The following is a 12,595-nucleotide window of genomic DNA, read 5'->3' on the forward strand; positions in this document are numbered from 1 at the left end:
GGCATAACCCAGACGTAACCCAGAACTAACCGGTGTCATTCTCTAAAATATTCATCGCAACCAGGTTTAATTGATTGTCTGTGTGTGGTACCATGTTATTACCTGATTCAAACCAGAAAAAACCCAGGATCTGGCCGACAAGTATGCGAAAAAGGCAAAATCATGAGCCAGATGCGGGCATAACCCAGAACTAACCCAGAACTAACCGGTATTATCCTCTAAAATACTGACCGAAACGAGGTTTAATTGACTGCTTCAGTGTGGTGTCGCACTACTGCGTAATTCAAAAAAGAAAAACCCCATGATTTGGCCAACAAGTACGCGAGAAATACAAAATCTTGAGCCAGTTGCGAGCATACCCCAGACCTAAACCAGACCTAACCGGTGTTATCCTCTAAAATTTTGATCGAAACCAGGTTTAATTGACTGTTTGAGCGTGTTACCACGTTATTACGTGATACAAACCAGAAAAAACCCAGGATCTGGCCAACTAGTATGCGAAAAAGGCAAACTCATGAGCCAGATGCGGGCATAAGCTAGACCTATCCCAGACCTAACCGGAGTTGTCCGCTAAAATATTGATCGAAACCAGGTATTATTGACTGTTTCAGTGTGGTACCACGTAATTACGTGATTCACCCCAGAAAAAACCCAGAATCTGACCGACAAGTATGCGAAAAATGTTAAATCATGAGCAAGATGCGGGCATATCCCGGAACTAACCCAGACCTAACCGGTGTTATCCTCTAAAATTTTGATGGAAACCAGGTTTAATTGACTGTTTGAGTGTGGTACCTCGTTGTTACTTGATTCAAACCAGAAAAACCTAACGGTCTGGCCAACGAGTATGCGAAAAATGCCTAAATATAAGCCAGATGCGTGCATAACCGAGACCTAACCGGTGTTATCCTCTAAAATTTTGATCGAAACCAGGTTTAATTGACTGTTTGAGTGTGGTACCACGTAATTACGTGATTCAAACCAGAAAAAACTCAGGATCTGGCCAACTAGTATGCGAACAAGGCAAAATCATGAGCCAGATGCGGGCATAACCCAGAACTATCCCAGACCTAACCGGAGTTGTCGTCTAAAATATTGATCGAAACCAGGTTTTATTGACTGTTTGAGTGTGGTACCACGTAATTACGTGATTCAAACCAGAAGAAACCCAGGATCTGACCGACAAGTATGCGAAAAAGGTTAAATCTTGAGCCGGATTCGGGCATATCCCAGAGTTAACACAGACCTAACCGGTGTTATCCTCTAAAATTTTGATCGAAACCAGGTTTAATTGACTGTTTGAGCGTGTTACCACGTTATTACGTGATACAAACCAGAAAAAACCCAGGATCTGGCCAACTAGTATGCGAAAAAGGCAAACTCATGAGCCAGATGCGGGCATAAGCCAGACCTATCCCAGACCTAACCGGAGTTGTTCGCTAAAATATTCATCGCAAACCAGGTTTAATTGATTGTCTGTGTGTGGTACCATGTTATTACGTGATTCAAACCAGAAAAAACCCAGGATCTGGCCGACAAGTATGCGAAAAAGGCAAAATCATGAGCCAGATGCGGGCATAACCCAGAACTAACCCAGAACTAACCGGTGTTATCCTCTAAAATACTGACCGAAACGAGGTTTAATTGACTGTTTCAGTGTGGTGTCGCACAACTGCGTGATTCAAAAAAGAAAAACCCCATGATTTGGCCAACAAGAACGCGAGAAATACAATATCTTGAGCCAGTTGCGAGCATATCCCAGACCTAACCCAGACCTAACCGGTGTTATCCTCTAAAATTTTGATCGAAACCAGGTTTAATTGACTGTTTGAGCGTGTTACCACGTTATTACGGGATACAAACCAGAAAAAACCCAGGATCTGGCCAACTAGTAGGCGAAAAAGGCAAACTCATGAGCCAGATGCGGGCATAACCCAGAACTATCCCAGACCTAACCGGAGTTGTCCGCTAAAATATTGATCGAAACCAGGTTTAATTGACTGTTTCTATGTGGTACCACGTTATTACATGATTCAAACAAGAAAAAACCCAGGATCTGGCCGACAAGTATGCGAAAAATGCAAAATCATGAGCCAGTATCGGCATAATCCAGACCTATCCCAGACCTAACCGGAGTTATCCTCTAAAATATTGATCGAAACCAGGTTTAATTGACTGCTTGAGTGTGGTACCACGTAATTACGTGATTCAAACCAGAAAAAACCCAGGATCTGACCGACAAGTATGCGAAAAATGTTAAATCATGAGCAAGATGCGGGCATATCCCGGAACTAACCCAGACCTAACCGGTGTTATCCTCTAAAATTTTGATCGAAACCAGGTTTAATTGACTGTTTGAGTGTGGTACCACGTTGTTACTTGATTCAAACCAGAAAAACCTGACGGTCTGGCCAACGAGTATGCGAAAAATGCCTAAATATAAGCCAGATGCGTGCATAACCCAGACCTAACCCAGACCTAACCGGTGTTATCCTCTAAAATTTTGATCGAAACCAGGTTTAATTGACTGTTTGAGTGTGGTACCACGTAATTACGTGATTCAAACCAGAAAAAACCCAGGATCTGGCCAACTAGTATGCGAACAAGGCAAAATCATGAGCCAGATGCGGGCATAACCCAGAACTATCCCAGACCTAACCGGAGTTGTCGTCTAAAATATTGATCGAAACCAGGTTTTATTGACTGTTTGAGTGTGGTAGCACGTAATTACGTGATTCAAACCAGAAAAAACCCAGGATCTGACCGACAAGTATGCGAAAAAGGTTAAATCTTGAGCCAGATTCGGGCATATCCCAGAATTAACGCAGCCCTAGCCGGTGTTATCCTCTAAAATATTCATCGAAGCCAGGTTTAGTAGACTGCTTCAGTGTGGTATCACACTACCACGTGATTCAGACCAGAAAAAACCCAGGATCTGGCCGACAAGTATGCTAAAGATGCAAAATCATGAGCCAGATGCGGGCATAAGCCAGACCTATCCCAGACCTAACCGGAGTTGTCCGCTAAAATATTGATTGAAACCAGGTTTTATTGACTGTTTGAGTGCGGTACCACGTAATTACGTGATTCAAACCAGAAAAAACCCAGGATCTGACCGACAAGTATGCGAGAGAGGTTAAATCATGAGCAAGATGCGGCCATATCTCGGAACTAACCCAGACCTAACCGGTGTTATCCTCTAAAATTTTGATCGAAACCAGGTTTAATTGACTGTTTGAGTGTGGTACCACGTTGTTACTTGATTCAAACCAGAAAAACCTAACTGTCTGGCCAACGAGTATGCGAAAAATGCCTAAATATAAGCCAGATGCGTGCATAACCCAGACCTAACCCAGACCTAACCGGTGTTATCCTCTAAAATTTTGATCGAAACCAGGTTTAATTGACTGTTTGAGTGTGGTACCACGTAATTACTTGATTCAAACCAGAAAAAACCCCGGATCTGGCCAACTAGTATGCGAACAAGGCAAAATCATGAGCCAGATGCGGGCATAACCCAGAACTATCCCAGACCTAGCCGGAGTTGTCCGCTATAATATTGATCGAAACCAGGTTTTATTAACTGTTTGAGTGTGGTACCACGTAATTACGTGATTCAAACCAGAAAAACCCCAGGATCTGGCCGACAAGTATGCGAAAAAGGCAAAATCATGAGCCAGATGCGGGCATAACCCAGAACTAACCCAGAACTAACCGGTGTTATCCTCTAAAATACTGACCGAAACGAGGTTTAATTGACTGTTTCAGTGTGGTGTCGCACTACTGCGTGATTCAAACAAGAAAAAGCCCATGATTTGGCCAACAAGTACGCGAGAAATGCAAAATCTTGAGCCAGTTGCGAGCATATCCCAGACGCAACTCAGAACTAACCGGTGTCATTCTCTAAAATATTCATCGCAACCAGGTTTAATTGATCGTCTGTGTGTGGTACCATGTTATTACGTGATTCAAACCAGAAAAAACCCAGGATCTGGCCGACAAGTATGCGAAAAAGGCAAAATCATGAGCCAGATGCGGGCATAACCCAGAACTAACCCAGAACTAAACGGTGTTATCCTCTAAAACACTGACCGAAACGAGGTTTACTTGACTGTTTCAGTGTGGTGTCGCACTATTGCGTGATTCAAACAAGAAAAAGCCCATGATTTGGCCAACAAGTACGCGAGAAATGCAAAATCTTGAGCCAGTTGCGAGCATATCCCAGACCTAACCCAGACCTAACCGGTGTTATCCCCTAAAATTTTGATCGAAACCAGGTTTAATTGACTGTTTGAGCGTGTTACCACGTTATTACGTGATACAAACAGGAAAAAACCCAGGATCTGGCCAACTAGTATGCGAAAAAGGCAAACTCATGAGCCAGATGCGGGCATGACACAGACGTAACCCAGAACTAACCGGTGTCATTCTCTAAAATATTCATCGCAACCAGGTTTAATTGATTGTCTGTGTGTGGTACCATGTTATTACGTGATTCAAACCAGAAAAAACCCAGGATCTGGCCAACTAGTATGCGAAAAAGGCAAACTCATGAGCCAGATGCGGGCATAACACAGACGTAACCCAGAACTAACCGGTGTCATTCTCTAAAATATTCATCGCAACCAGGTTTAATTGATTGTCTGTGTGTGGTACCATGTTATTACGTGATTCAAACCAGAAAAAACCCAGGATCTGGCCGACAAGTATGCGAAAAATGCAAAATCATGAGCCATATGCGGGCATATCCCAGACCTATCCCAGACCTAACCGGAGATATCCTCTAAAATATTGATCGAAACCAGATTTAATTGACTGTTTCAGTGTGGTACCACGTTATTACGTGATTCAAACAAGAAAAAACCCAGGATCTGGCCGACAAGTATGCGAAAAATGCAAAATCATGAGCCAGATGCGGGCATAACACAGACGTAACCCAGAACTAACCGGTGTCATTCTCTAAAATATTCATCGCAACCAGGTTTAATTGATTGTCTGTGTGTGGTACCACGTAATTACGTGATTCAAACCTGAAAAAACCCAGGATCTGACCGACAAGTATGCGAAAAAGGTTAAATCTTGAGCCAGATTCGGGCATATCCCAGAACTAACACAGACCTAACCTGTGTTATCCTCTAAAATATTCATCGAAGCCAGGTTTAATAGACTGTTTCAATGTGGTATCACAGTACCACGTGATTCAAACCAGAAAAAACCCAGGATCTGGCCGACAAGTATGCGAAAGATGCCAAATCATGAGCCGGATGCGGGCATAACCCAGACCTATCCCAGACCTAACCGGAGTTATCCTCTAAAATATTGATCGAAACCAGGTTTCATTGACTGCTTGAGTGTGGTACCCCGTTATTACGCGATTCAAACCAGAAAAACCTAAGGATCTGGCCGACAAGTATGCGAAAAACGCAAAATCATGAGCCAGATGCGGGCATAACCCAAACCAATCCCAGACCTAACCGGAGTTATCCTCTAAAATATTGATCAAAACAAGGTTTAATTGACTGTTTCTATGTGGTACCACGTTATTACGTGTTTCAAACCAGAAAAAAAACAAGGACCTGGCCACCAAGTATCGGAAAAATGCAAAATCGTGAGCCAGATGCGTGCATAACCAAGACCTAAGTCAGACCTAACCGGTGTTATCCTTTGAAATATGCATCGAAGCCAGGTTTAATAGACTGTTTCAGTGTGGTATCACACTACTACGTGATTCAAACCAGAAAAAACCCAGGATCTGGTCAAGAAGTATGCGCAAAAGTCAAAATCATGAGCCATATGCGGGCATAACCCAGACCTATCCCAGACCTAACCGGAGATATCCTCTAAAATATTGATCGAAACCAGGTTTAATTGACTGTTTCAGTGTGGTACCACGTTATTACGTGATTCAAACAAGAAAAAACCCAGGATCTGGCCAACAAGTACGCGAGAAATACAATATCTTGAGCCAGTTGCGAGCATATCCCAGACCTAACCCAGACCTAACCGGTGTTATCCTCTAAAATTTTGATCGAAACCAGGTTTAATTGACTGTTTGAGCGTGTTACCACGTTATTACGTGATACAAACCAGAAAAAACCCAGGATCTGGCCAACTAGTAGGCGAAAAAGGCAAACTCATGAGCCAGATGCGGGCATAAGCCAGACCTATCCCAGACCTAACCGGAGTTGTCCGCTAAAATATTGATCGAAACCAGGTTTTATTGACTGTTTGAGTGCGGTACCACGTAATTACGTGATTCAAACCAGAAAAAACCCAGGATCTGACCGACAGGTATGCGAAAAAGGTTAAATGATGAGCAAGATGCGAGCATATCCCGGAACTAACCCAGACCTAACCGGTGTTATCCTCTAAAATTTTGATCGAAACCAGGTTTAATTGACTGTTTGAGTGTGGTACCACGTTGTTACTTGATTCAAACCAGAAAAACCTAACGGTCTGGCCAACGAGTATGCGAAAAATGCCTAAATATAAGCCAGATGCTTGCATAACCCAGACCTAACCCAGACCTAACCGGTGTTATCCTCTAAAATTTTGATCGAAACCAGGTTTAATTGACTGTTTGAGTGTGGTACCACGTAATTACGTGATTCAAACCAGAAAAAACCCAGGATCTGGCCGACAAGTATGCGAAAAAGGCAAAATCATGAGCCAGATGCGGGCATAACCCAGAACTAACCCAGAACTAACCGGTGTTATCCTCTAAAATACTGACCGAAACGAAGTTTAATTGACTGTTTCAGTGTGGTGACGCACTACTGCGTGATTCAAACGAGAAAAAGCCCATGATTTGGCCAACAAGTACGCGAGAAATGCAAAATCTTGAGCCAGTTGCGAGCATATCCCAGACCTAACCCAGACCTAACCGGTGTTATCCTCTAAAATTTTGATCGAAACCAGGTTTAATTGACTGTTTGAGTGTGGTACCACGTAATTACGTGATTCAAACCAGAAAAAACCCAGGATCTGGCCAACTAGTATGCGAACAAGGCAAAATCATGAGCCAGATGCGGGCATAACCCAGAACTATCCCAGACCTAACCGGAGTTGTCGTCTAAAATATTGATCGAAACCAGGTTTTATTGACTGTTTGAGTGTGGTACCACGTAATTACGTGATTCAAACCTGAAAAAACCCAGGATCTGACCGACAAGTATGCGAAAAAGGTTAAATCTTGAGCCAGATTCGGGCATATCCCAGAACTAACACAGACCTAACCGGTGTTATGTTCTAAAATAATCATCGAAGCCAGGTTTAATAGACTGTATCAATGTGGTATCACACTACCACGTGATTCAAACCAGAAAAAACCCAGGATCTGGCCGACAAGTATGCGAAAAAGGCAAAATCATGAGCCAGATGCGGGCATATCCCAGACCTAACCCAGACCTAACCGGTGTTATCCTCTAAAATTTTGATCGAAACCAGGTTTGCTTGACTGTTTGAGCGTGTTACCACGTTAATACGTGATACAAACCAGAAAAAACCCAGGATCTGGCCAACTAGTATGCGAAAAAGGCAAACTCATGAGCCAGATGCGGGCATAACACAGACGTAACCCAGAACTAACCGGTGTCATTCTCTAAAATATTCATCGCAACCAGGTTTAATTGATTGTCTGTGTGTGGTACCATGTTATTACGTGATTCAAACCAGAAAAAACCCAGGATCTGGCCGACAAGTATGCGAAAAAGGCAAAATCATGGGCCAGATGCGGGCATAATCCAGAACTAACCCAGAACTAACCGGTGTTATCCTCTAAAATGCTGACCGAAACGAGGTTTAATTGACTGTTTCAGTGTGGTGTCGCACTACTGCGTGATTCAAACAAGAAAAAGCCCATGATTTGGCCAACAAGTACGCGAGAAATGCAAAATCTTGAGCCAGTTGCGAGCATATCCCAGACCTAACCCAGACCTAACCGGTGTTATCCTCTAAAATTTTGATCGAAACCAGGTTTAATTGACTGTTTGAGCGTGTTACCACGTTATTACGTGATTCAAACAAGAAAAAACCCAGGATCTGGCCGACAGGTATGCGAAAAATGCAAAATCATGAGCCAGATGCGGGCATAACCCAGACGTAACCCAGAACTAACCGGTGTCATTCTCTAAAATATTCATCGCAACCAGGTTTAATTAATTGTCTGTGTATGGTACCATGTTATTACCTGATTCAAACCAGAAAAAACCCAGGATCTGGCCGACAAGTATGCGAAAAAGGCAAAATCATGAGCCAGATGCGGGCATAACCCAGAACTAACCCAGAACTAACCGGTATTATCCTCTAAAATACTGACCGAAACGAGGTTTAATTGACTGTTTCAGTGTGGTGTCGCACTACTGCGTAATTCAAAAAAGAAAAACCCCATGATTTGGCCAACAAGTACGCGAGAAATGCAAAATCTTGAGCCAGTTGCGAGCATACCCCAGACCTAAACCAGACCTAACCGGTGTTATCCTCTAAAATTTTGATCGAAACCAGGTTTAATTGACTGTTTGAGCGTGTTACCACGTTATTACGTGATACAAACCAGAAAAAACCCAGGATCTGGCCAACTAGTATGCGAAAAAGACAAACTCATGAGCCAGATGCGGGCATAAGCTAGACCTATCCCAGACCTAACCGGAGTTGTCCGCTAAAATATTGATCGAAACCAGGTATTATTGACTGTTTGAGTGTGGTACCACGTAATTACGTGATTCAAACCAGAAAAAACCCAGGATCTGACCGACAAGTATGCGAAAAATGTTAAATCATGAGCAAGATGCGGGCATATCCCGGAACTAACCCAGACCTAACCGGTGTTATCCTCTAAAATTTTGATGGAAACCAGGTTTAATTGACTGTTTGAGTGTGGTACCTCGTTGTTACTTGATTCAAACCAGAAAAACCTAACGGTCTGGCCAACGAGTATGCGAAAAATGCCTAAATATAAGCCAGATGCGTGCATAACCGAGACCTAACCCAGACCTAACCGGTGTTATCCTCTAAAATTTTGATCGAAACCAGGTTTAATTGACTGTTTGAGTGTGGTACCACGTAATTACGTGATTCAAACCAGAAAAAACTCAGGATCTGGCCAACTAGTATGCGAACAAGGCAAAATCATGAGCCAGATGCGGGCATAACCCAGAACTATCCCAGACCTAACCGGAGTTGTCGTCTAAAATATTGATCGAAACCAGGTTTTATTGACTGTTTGAGTGTGGTACCACGTAATTACGTGATTCAAACCAGAAGAAACCCAGGATCTGACCGACAAGTATGCGAAAAAGGTTAAATCTTGAGCCGGATTCGGGCATATCCCAGAGTTAACACAGACCTAACCGGTGTTATCCTCTAAAATTTTGATCGAAACCAGGTTTAATTGACTGTTTGAGCGTGTTACCACGTTATTACGTGGTACAAACCAGAAAAAACCCAGGATCTGGCAACTAGTATGCGAAAAAGGCAAACTCATGAGCCAGATGCGGGCATAAGCCAGACCTATCCCAGACCTAACCGGAGTTGTTCGCTAAAATATTCATCGCAAACCAGGTTTAATTGATTGTCTGTGTGTGGTACCATGTTATTACGTGATTCAAACCAGAAAAAACCCAGGATCTGGCCGACAAGTATGCGAAAAAGGCAAAATCATGAGCCAGATGCGGGCATAACCCAGAACTAACCCAGAACTAACCGGTGTTATCCTCTAAAATTCTGACCGAAACGAGGTTTAATTGACTGTTTCAGTGTGGTGTCGCACAACTGCGTGATTCAAAAAAGAAAAACCCCATGATTTGGCCAACAAGTTCGCGAGAAATACAATATCTTGAGCCAGTTGCGAGCATATCCCAGACCTAACCCAGACCTAACCGGTGTTATCCTCTAAAATTTTGATCGAAACCAGGTTTAATTGACTGTTTGAGCGTGTTACCACGTTATTACGGGATACAAACCAGAAAAAACCCAGGATCTGGCCAACTAGTAGGCGAAAAAGGCAAACTCATGAGCCAGATGCGGGCATAACCCAGAACTAACCCAGAACTAACCGGTGTTATCCTCTAAAATACTGACCGAGACGAGGTTTAATTGACTGTTTCAGTGTGGTGTCGCACTACTGCGTGATTCAAACAAGAAAAAGCCCATGATTTGGCCAACAAGTACGCGAGAAATGCAAAATCTTGAGCCAGATGCGTGCATAACCAAGACCTAAGTCAGACCTAACCGATGTTATCCTTTAAAATATTCATCGAAGCCAGGTTTAATAGACTGTTTCAGTGTGGTATCACACTACAACGTGATTCAAACCAGAAAAAACCCAGGATCTGGTCAAGAAGTATGCGAAAAAGGCAAAATCATGAGCCAGATGCGGGCATAACCCAGAACTAACCCAGAACTAACCGGTGTTATCCTCTAAAATACTGACCAAGACGAGGTTTAATTGACTGTTTCAGTGTGGTGTCGCACTACTGCGTGATTCAAAAAAGAAAAACCCCATGATTTGGCCAACAAGTACGCGAGAAAAACAATATCTTGAGCCAGTTGCGAGCATATCCCAGACCTAACCCAGACCTTACCGGTGTTATCCTCTAAAATTTTGATCGAAACCAGGTTTAATTGACTGTTTGAGTGTGGTACCACGCAATTACGTGATTCAAACCAGAAAAAACCCAGGATCTGGCCGACAAGTATGCGAAAAAGGCAAAATCATGAGCCAGATGCGGGCATATCCCAGACCTAACCCAGACCTAACCGGTGTTATCCTCTAAAATTTTGATCGAAACCAGGTTTGCTTGACTGTTTGAGCGTGTTACCACGTTAATACGTGATACAAACCAGAAAAAACCCAGGATCTGGCCGACAGGTATGCGAAAAATGCAAAATCATGAGCCAGATGCGGGCATAACCCAGACGTAACCCAGAACTAACCGGTGTCATTCTCTAAAATATTCATCGCAACCAGGTTTAATTGATTGTCTGTGTGTGGTACCATGTTATTACCTGATTCAAACCAGAAAAAACCCAGGATCTGGCCGACAAGTATGCGAAAAAGGCAAAATCATGAGCCAGATGCGGGCATAACCCAGAACTAACCCAGAACTAACCGGTATTATCCTCTAAAATACTGACCGAAACGAGGTTTAATTGACTGTTTCAGTGTGGTGTCGCACTACTGCGTAATTCAAAAAAGAAAAACCCCATGATTTGGCCAACAAGTACGCGAGAAATACAAAATCTTGAGCCAGTTGCGAGCATACCCCAGACCTAAACCAGACCTAACCGGTGTTATCCTCTAAAATTTTGATCGAAACCAGGTTTAATTGACTGTTTGAGCGTGTTACCACGTTATTACGTGATACAAACCAGAAAAAACCCAGGATCTGGCCAACTAGTATGCGAAAAAGGCAAACTCATGAGCCAGATGCGGGCATAAGCTAGACCTATCCCAGACCTAACCGGAGTTGTCCGCTAAAATATTGATCGAAACCAGGTATTATTGACTGTTTGAGTGTGGTACCACGTAATTACGTGATTCAAACCAGAAAAAACCCAGGATCTGACCGACAAGTATGCGAAAAATGTTAAATCATGAGCAAGATGCGGGCATATCCCGGAACTAACCCAGACCTAACCGGTGTTATCCTCTAAAATTTTGATGGAAACCAGGTTTAATTGACTGTTTGAGTGTGGTACCTCGTTGTTACTTGATTCAAACCAGAAAAACCTAACGGTCTGGCCAACGAGTATGCGAAAAATGCCTAAATATAAGCCAGATGCGTGCATAACCGAGACCTAACCCAGACCTAACCGGTGTTATCCTCTAAAATTTTGATCGAAACCAGGTTTAATTGACTGTTTGAGTGTGGTACCACGTAATTACGTGATTCAAACCAGAAAAAACTCAGGATCTGGCCAACTAGTATGCGAACAAGGCAAAATCATGAGCCAGATGCGGGCATAACCCAGAACTATCCCAGACCTAACCGGAGTTGTCGTCTAAAATATTGATCGAAACCAGGTTTTATTGACTGTTTGAGTGTGGTACCACGTAATTACGTGATTCAAACCAGAAGAAACCCAGGATCTGACCGACAAGTATGCGAAAAAGGTTAAATCTTGAGCCGGATTCGGGCATATCCCAGAGTTAACACAGACCTAACCGGTGTTATCCTCTAAAATTTTGATCGAAACCAGGTTTAATTGACTGTTTGAGCGTGTTACCACGTTATTACGTGGTACAAACCAGAAAAAACCCAGGATCTGGCCAACTAGTATGCGAAAAAGGCAAACTCATGAGCCAGATGCGGGCATAAGCCAGACCTATCCCAGACCTAACCGGAGTTGTTCGCTAAAATATTCATCGCAAACCAGGTTTAATTGATTGTCTGTGTGTGGTACCATGTTATTACGTGATTCAAACCAGAAAAAACCCAGGATCTGGCCGACAAGTATGCGAAAAAGGCAAAATCATGAGCCAGATGCGGGCATAACCCAGAACTAACCCAGAACTAACCGGTGTTATCCTCTAAAATACTGACCGAAACGAGGTTTAATTGACTGTTTCAGTGTGGTGTCGCACAACTGCGTGATT

This window comes from Colletes latitarsis, chromosome 1 (genome assembly GCF_051014445.1).
Source record: "Colletes latitarsis isolate SP2378_abdomen chromosome 1, iyColLati1, whole genome shotgun sequence".
NCBI lineage: Eukaryota > Metazoa > Arthropoda > Insecta > Hymenoptera > Colletidae > Colletes > Colletes latitarsis.